Source organism: Pinus tabuliformis, chromosome 1_1 (genome assembly GCF_031772625.1).
Source record: "Pinus tabuliformis cultivar Carrire ecotype Pingquan chromosome 1_1, CPIR1, whole genome shotgun sequence".
Taxonomy (NCBI): domain Eukaryota; kingdom Viridiplantae; phylum Streptophyta; class Pinopsida; order Pinales; family Pinaceae; genus Pinus; species Pinus tabuliformis.
The window spans coordinates 818,820,087-818,829,052 of NC_142297.1; the positions used below are offsets into that span (position 1 = coordinate 818,820,087).

The 8,966-nt window shown below is 38.2% G+C and overlaps 1 pseudogene; it reads right to left on the reverse strand.

Annotated features, from left to right (window-relative positions):
• Positions 1–5,620: 5,620 nt before the first annotated feature.
• Positions 5,621–8,966, reverse strand: part of LOC149216584 (uncharacterized) — a 34,466-nt pseudogene continuing 31,120 nt past the window's right edge.

The following is an 8,966-nucleotide window of genomic DNA, read 5'->3' on the forward strand; positions in this document are numbered from 1 at the left end:
TGCGCGAGAATCTTCATCAAGCTCAGAACCGTATGAAGCAACAGGCTGACCAACATCGCTCAGAGCGCCAATTTCAAGAAGGGGATCAGGTCTTTTTGAGGCTGCAACCATATAAGCAAATGTCACTCAAAGACAAGGGTTGTCAAAAGCTCTCTCCAAAATTCTACGGACCATACCAAGTACTTCAATGCATTGGAGAAGTGGCTTACAAGTTGGCTTTGCCACCTACAGCAAAAATCCACCCAGTTTTCCATGTATCGTGCCTCAAGAAAGTGATTGGGAACAATTGCCGAGTTCAAACCAGTCTACCTGAATTGGACGAAGAAGGGTCAATCTGGCTTCAACCTGAACAGGTTCTAGACACACGAGACAAGCACCTGCGCGGTCGCATGATTAAGGAGGTCCTCGTCAAATGGAAAGACACCTCTCCGGAAGATGCAACTTGGGAACCAGCCACTATTCTTCAGCAGTTTCCGCAGCTTCAGCCTTGAGGATAAGGCTAGTCTTAAGGGGGAGGGCATGTTAGGGTCCCACCCTAACCCCCTTATTTATGTCATGGGATCACGTCATAGTCAAGAGTCAATAAAGCCCATATTAATATTTGTAAGTGGTTAACCCACAATTAATGACGGGACCACAGTTAGTTGCAAATGGGCGGTAATATTAGATAGATGGTAAATGGGCGGTAGTATTAGATAGATGGTATTAATAAAACCCACGGTATTGGCCCGTGGTATTGCATGTATGAGTCATATATAAAGGATAGAGACTCCCTGCGAGGAGTATCGTGCCTTGTTTTGTAATCGAGCTCTGCTCTATTGGAGGTTGCCCCCTCGAAGATGCCTGTGAACATTTCTCTCTGAGTAATAAAATCATTGCTATTCTGTGTTCTGGGTATATTTTCTTCGCATATTCTGTGTTCTGGGTATCTTTTCTTCACATATTCTATGTTCGGTATTACTTTGCAGGTTAAGAGCATAACAGATTCATCTTCCTTCTCGCAAATAAAGTGGTGATGGAGAAAAAATGGTGGTGGAAAGTGGTATGGAAATCTAAATGTCCCATGCAATTAAAATTGTGTATGTGGTGCCTTATGATGAGGAAGGTTCCCACCTAGTATTTTCTAAGAAGCTAAATGATTGGGCTTGGCTAGTGTTTGTTATGTCAAAATAATGAGGAAATGACATGTCCCTTCTTTATACGAGTGTGTAATGTACGTAGATTTTCTTCAAATCACTATATTCTTTGGGAAGGGTGGATCTAGAGGCTTCTTAGAAAACATGGTGTGCCAACCCTAGTTGTCGCTCTTTTAATGTGCTTCCTCTAATTGTATGTTGGGGGGTATGGTTAGCAAAAAAATAGGGAGGTCTTCCAAGATAAGATTTCATCCTATGTTCATATTACAAATGAAGTTATGGCTATCATGAGTCACTGCCCTCAGGAAAAATGTATTCCAACCCTTAAAGTCATAAATCTTGAGAAGATTGACAATTAAAAGCCATGGGCTTACTTCGATAGTGCCACTATCAACAATGCAAAGAATAATGGAGGAGGGTTTATCTTATTCTTTTCTCCATATCACAATGTGAAAGTCAAAATGAGATTCAGTCTCGAGACAAATAATCAACCAGAACTCATGGCCTGCAAACACCTACTTTTATTTGCAAAAGAGAATGAATCCACTTAATCACATATATTTGAGAGCTCAATATTAACTTTAAAGTGTGTCAATAACACTATTACTTGCATGATTTTTTTTTTTTTTTTTTTTTTATTTCCTATTCTTGAAGAGATCAATCATATCATTAACACACCCATATCATTTTCGTACTCTTATATTTACACGGAAATGAATCCCATACTATGGCCCGGTGCTGGTCCAAAAAACATCTCCTTTCATAAAATAGATTTTGAGTTTTAACTGAATTGGTGAATGTCCAGTCACATGAATGCTTCCATCGACTATACAAAGATACAATCCAAGATGTTACAACATAATAATTTTGTTAACAAATGGTTCAACAACTCCATAATTTCTGCTTAATATGGATCACTCAATGTTTCTGTTGATAGAATTTTTTGTTTACTTTCATAAAGAATCCCATTTTTTTGTATTCTCATGAACAAATCTCATATTGTTATCTTCCTTAATGTATGGTGGAGTAACAATCTTTGTCTGGGTTGGCTATGTCCACATTCTATTTATGCTATTATCTTCCTTACTTTATGGTGGAGTAACAATCTTTGTCGGGGTTGGCTACGTCCACATTCTATTTATGCTATTTTGCATGCTAAGAACTTTCATAAAAGGCTTCACTTAATATATTGGTATTAAGTGAAGTCTTTTATGAAGTTATAATATAATGTAGTATTTTACTATATATAACTAATATAAGTATAAGTTATGGGATGATAAGGAGCTAGATGGTAAAAGGAAATTAAGATATGATAAGGAGGTGATCAACCCCACAGTTGAGAACCAGAATTATCTTCTTGTTTTGACAAGCTTGAAGAAAAAGATGAACAGAGTTAAGATTAGAACTAATTCTCATGAACTTCAAAGTGAAATAGTGTGGTGGTCTACTCCCAAGACTCCTTGGACAATAGAATTTGTGAGCTTTGTGATACTAAGAGGATGGAGGATGAAAAACACTTTCTCTTAGCACTGACATCTGCTCTCATTTCCCTAACATCTCACAGACTTCCAATCTTCTTGACACACTTCCAATCTTTTTGACTTGTTAAGTCAGCCCAACTATAGTGATCTTAGTGCATTTCTTTCCTTTCTTTTTTAGCATGGAAATAAGGTACTAAAAAATTACAATTAAATTCTTTTTTTTAAGATGTGATAAAGCACATTAGTCTTAATAGATATTAATCATCGTCATCATAAAAAAATATTAACTTAATAAATTTAATTTAAAACAATTTTTATGATTATAGTATGAAATTTCCTAGAGGCGATAATAAAAATGATTTAATCGTGTAACAAATCCCATTTTAGGAGTACAAGAATCCAATTTCGATAATATTTAGCTTTTACCATTTTCAAAATTACAGAGAGGAGCCAGGTGAGTTTAACTTTAAAGCGAGTCTTTTGAGATTTATCTTGAAACTATGAATTTTGTGAGGGCTGAGATTGAAATGATCGTATCGTTTGTGATGGTGATAAATGTTTTTATGCTGGTCTTTAAAATTATTAAAAACCTCACTGGGATATTATCATTTCTACAGCAAACCCAACTAATGGAAGTGATCGTTATCCAAACTGTAAATTGGGGTTAAGGGGGAAGCACCCACAAAGAAAACGGTTGATTTTGCGGCCACAGTTTTGGATCACGCACCACATGTCACCTTCTATCCGAAACCTCGTTTCCTGCACCTCTTCTACATAAACAAGCAGAAATCGACTCCCTTCTCATCTTTCAGTCATTAGCTATTTGATTTTGTTGAATGTTGTTCTCGCTGCAGTATGGCAGCAGCAAAATGTATTGCTCTACTTCTTCTGGCCATGGCGGTGGGAGCCATCCATGCCCAGGACCCTCCCACCTATAGTGTCTCTGTTCCATCTAGTACAGGTGGGCAGAAATTCCTCTCCGAGATAGGGTCCTCATACGCACAGCAGATATTGGGCAACGCTACTAGCTTCGTCTGGAAGACCTTCGGCCAGCAGTGGCCCATTGACACGAAGAACGTGACCAAGATAGATCTGATTGTGCGAAGCAACGTTAGCTACGTTGCCTACGAGGAAGACAGCACAATCTACTTGAGCGCTGACTACATTCTCAAATACCAGGGTAATCTGAAGGAAGAGGTCACGGGCATTCTGTTCCAGGAGGTGGCGCACATGTTGGTGTGGGACGCCAACGGCGCTGCGCCCATCTGGTGGCACGGAAGCGTTACGGCTTATGTCCGCCTCACTGCCGGCCTCGCCCCGTCTGGCTGGGCTCCGCCTGGTGCCGGCGATAGTTGGGCACGGGGCTTCGATATCGCTGCCAGGTTTTACCAGTACTTGGATACCATTACACCTGGTTTCGTCGGCAAACTGAATGCCAAAGTAAAAACTTCATGGGACTACTTGTACTTCAAGGATCTCACTGGTAAATCCGTGGATGATCTTTGGAAAGATTACAAGGCTAAGTATGGAAATATACCCTGAGCAAAAGTAGCGGGTGAATTGCTGGAGCACATAATTCTATTCTTCAATAATAAATAGCTGGTTTTTAGGTTTAAACAGCGTCATAACAATCAGTGATCAAATTTGAAGGGCAGGTCTTAATTTCAGGTCTTAATTTCATTTAGAATGGCACATATTCAGGTCACACTTCTATAATGAAAAGCATAAAAAAAAGAGCAATTCAATTGACAACAGTAAATTATTTTCAAATTTCTTTTTATTTTTTCACAGGAAAATGGTGGAACAACAACCCCATGGATGTTGTATATAAGGCAGGTCTGATATGAGCCACAGGAAAATGGTGGAACAACAACCCCATGGATGTTGTATATAAGGCAGGTCTGATATGAGCCACAACTAATATATCGAATGCATTTACCATTAATGGATAAAAATGAGACCTATATTCCTGCACCAGTTTAGATAAGGATTAATTTTGTAGGAAATTTTTGTGACCAAAACGTTCAAGCCAATGTACAAGTAGCTCAATCAAATTTAAGTTTATTGCATGAACGAAAAAATTTAATAAAATTCTAAATAGGTTTAGGATTCAACAAACGAATGTACAAACGTGTATATGTTTTTGGTATCTCCTTTTTTAATATGAAAACATACCAAGAATTGGGAATCCGCAAACAAATCAAATCCAGTATGTTAGGAAGCTTGTTGAATGCGCTCCTCTCCAAGCATAAATCATGCTTAAACCTTGCTTGAAAGTCGTTTGCTGAATGATGAATCTATGCTCCTCTCCAACTTAAATCGTCATCAAACCTTGCTTTAGGCAACCTTCAAGCACAATCCAATGAAATTACAGACCTAATACATGGCCCATATTGACATCTAGTCGCTCTCAATTGAAACTACCAAATGTAATGGTATCAAGGGGTAGTTGTGACATAATAATTAATAAGAACTTCTATCATATGCACAATTAAAAAAAACAACTCGAAAAGAAAATGTTGTTTTTGAAATGGGAACAACTGCCAAATGTAATGGTATCAAAAGGTAATTGTGACATAATAATTAACTAGCATTTGCATCAGATGTTGCAAAGGAAACGCCGTAAGGCATAAATTGAAGAACACAAATACAACACAAGATTACTTTGATAAATAATAAAAATATATTGACCACTCAAATCAATGCCCCATTAACTGGAACCACTTAGTAGAGATATCTATCAACATTAGGATTATACACAATGATCAAGAAATTTCCCATATACAAACAACACCTTCCACAATAACCTTTTGTCACGTCCACATTTTAAAAAATGCCTTGGAACATGATTGGAATCTCCCATATTGTCTTTTTCATTATGCAGATAAATCTTCCCTATTGCTATTTTCATCATGAATATTGTTAGTTCATTGTTGTAAAGTGTTAGTGTGTGAAAATGTACAAACAGCACGTTCCACAACAACCTTTTGTCACATCCACATTTTAAAAAATGCCTTGGAACGTGATTGGAATCTCCCATATTGCCTTTTTCATTACGCAGAAAATCCTTCGATCAAGTCTTGTGTAATGTGCAAGACTAATCTTTGTGGGGAAGTCATCGTTGTACACTATGATCCTTTAGAGCCTTTCAGGATTTTAGACTCTCTTTCAAAATGTTGGTATTTATATCGGGGCCTACCTTCTAAAGAGTGGTTGTTACCGACGGAGTCACAGATGAGGCTTTATTTAATGAGCAAGGAATATTTTCCCTCATACTCCAACTTTAGAGTACAAGACACTAAACAAATTATGCAGCTGAAAGTGATCCATCTTCAAGATATTTTTCCTGTCAGTTACGAACAAAATGTTTAAAACCTCAGTTCTGCGAAGAACTCTGTTAAGCTGGAATGTAAGAGTTTGCCTTGTATTTGACAAGAGCTTGAGAAAAACTTCGCAGAGGAAATTGTTCGATAGGAGGGTTTCCTTTTCCCTTTTTCAGTTATATCTGTGATCATGAGTTTCCATTAACCCACAAGTTTCTTCGGATCAAGGTCTGATCCGTGAGTATTGAAAACTGTTTTCAGCACAAATTCACCTTAACATAAGCAGGTTTCAGTATTTTAACATACATCTCATAAGTCCTGACTAATGAGACAACCGACTAGGCTAAACTGCTGAAACCTATGTGATTCCATTCTAACTAACTTGAATGCATGCTGAGACGAATTGATTCAAGGTAAAATATTTGCAAAAACAATAGTTCCCAGAAGAAGAAGTTTCAAACATGTTGAAGAAAATAAATATGAAGAGATCGAAAAAACATAACTAATTCATATTGAAACGCCTCTCTGCTTAAAGTATTGCTTGCAAAGAAAAACCGAAGATGATTCGTCCTTTTAACTAAAAATGAAAAATTCCTCCATTTGCTCATACAATGCAAATGTACCTATACTGTTTGTTGAGAAATTGTTGCCATCCATGCTCTAAATGCCTTTAAAGAAGATAATCTTGGGGAGCAAATAAACAATAGCAGGGATATATGCTTTCAAGATTAAAATTGATGAACAGGAAGATTGCACCGAGAGTCTTATTCTTTCTGGTGAAACACATCAGAGTGAATCTATTCCATTCACTCAAGTCGACTGGAGGAGGCCATGCCCTTGGTTCGATTCTCACAACAGAGGAATCCACTTTAGGGCATGGCGTAAAATGCCTCTTGCTCACATCCATAAGGAGCTTGGTACTGGCCAGAAGATCCACATTGACAGCCAGGCGATTGAAAAGGGAATCACCAGGCTTTGCCACGAGGCGGTGGCCAAATTCCTTCTGAAGCATGAGGGTGGCACTTCGAAACTTGGGCATGGTGGACAAAAGCTTGAAGATGAGCGGAGATGATATCTGGTAAGGTATATTGGCTACACATATGTCAAAAGTTGGCAAGTTTGTTCGTAGTATGTCCCCTCGCACCAACTGTCCATAACAGAAAAGAAAAAGGAGATAGTCATATTAGAGAAGAGCAACTTTGATTTATCGTAATCCCAAAAATTAATAAGGTATCACCAAAGACAGCAATCATAAGGAGCAAAAAAGGAATTGCAAGAGACAATTACGAAGACATCACAAGGGAACCTGCAAAGCACATAGCTTAGGCTAACCTTGGAGTAAACAGAATCTCTTTCCAGTGCATTTTCCTTGTAAATCTGGCAGAAATTTTGCCAGAATGTTGGAATTACAGGTTTGAATTGCATAAATTTAATACTGAGGTGCCCAATTGGACATAAGGGGGTAGGGAATCCATCTGCAACATCAAATTTGCAAAAAGAAGAAGTGTTTTATTGCCAAAATTGGCATTTTTCATTGCCAGACAGAAAGTGCAATACGTTACAAGATTATGGCTTCCCAAAGCACACATGTACTTCTAAGCATCATTAGATTGGAGAAAGGTAGTAACTGAAGAAAAGAAGGCTGCTATCACATAAGCATGAGGACTTCACCCCATAGCCAGTTTTCATCGCATAGGCATGAGAAATTCACCCTAAACCCAGTTTTCAGATTGGCAAAGATTTGAAAAAGTTTTAATGTATGTGGTATTTCACAAATAAACCTTCTTCAGTATTGTTGTCAATGTAGGATTTTTTTTTGGTTGATGTTTCCCGTTTACAAATGCAGCAAGCGCACCCTTCTCCATTATGGGATTATCACGATGAACTGAAGTCAGGTCATGCAGAAATCATGCCCATTTCCATTATGTGAATATCACAACGAACTATAGCAGGCTGACAACAGATATTCAAAAACATATGTCTCAGTGATTGTGGTAGAAGACCTACACCTTGCCCCATCCACATGGAGCTGGCTGCCGAAGCCTGAGCCGCTGCTTACACAGGTGCATAGAAGCAACAGCTCATGAAGGGAAAACATGTCTCTGAGGATTTGAAACTTGGGGTGGGCATGAAGAGTCACAATCCATGTGGAATTGACATATTGTTAATGAGGTAAATAAGGTGAATGAATGTAAAAACAAGATGCAAAGGAAATTGGAACTCACCTCCAATCTCTGAGCCATTCGGTCCCCTTTATGCGTTTGTGAACCACTTCGATCATCCAGGGATCGATCTCGACTGCGATGACTCTGTGGGCGGCCTGCAGCAACTCTAGGGTTAGATTTCCAGTACCCGGGCCGATTTCCAGGACAGTATCGCTTTCTCTCATGTCCGCTTTCTCAACGATGGATTTTAGAACACCGAGATTTGTGAGAATGTGGGATTTGTGAGAATGTGCTACCTGCTCAGTACAGCCTTGGGATCAATCAACTCCACCCATAGACAGTACAAGAAAAGCCCGCCAACAGGGTTAGTGGGACGCATGTAGCACTGGAGAGCCCGGTTCAGCTGCCTTGATGAAACTATTCGATCTGCCAAATGAAACGCCCAAACCGTTTGGGCAACCCTTTTGAATCAAAGATCAACGATTGAAATTTTTGCAATCGTCTAACATATAATCATGTGGCTTACACGATGACAGGTAAGCAGAGAGGGGAGTTGATTTCAGAGGGAAACGCCTTACGGCGTAATAAGAACTTGCATCATATGCACAATTAGAAAAAAACAACTCAAAAGGAAACTGTTGTTTTTCAAATGGGAGTTTCTAAAATGGGACTTAAGTTTTAACATGAAAAGAAATTTACAAATTCAAAATTCCTAAAATTCTAATTTTTTCATTCCTAAAATTCTAATTTCAGGAAAAATGAAATTTAAAAAAAAATTGACAATTTGACAGCACTTCTTAAAAAATTTTAAGATATTATTCCAATTTTTTTTTGAATCACAAAAATCAATTTTTAAATTTT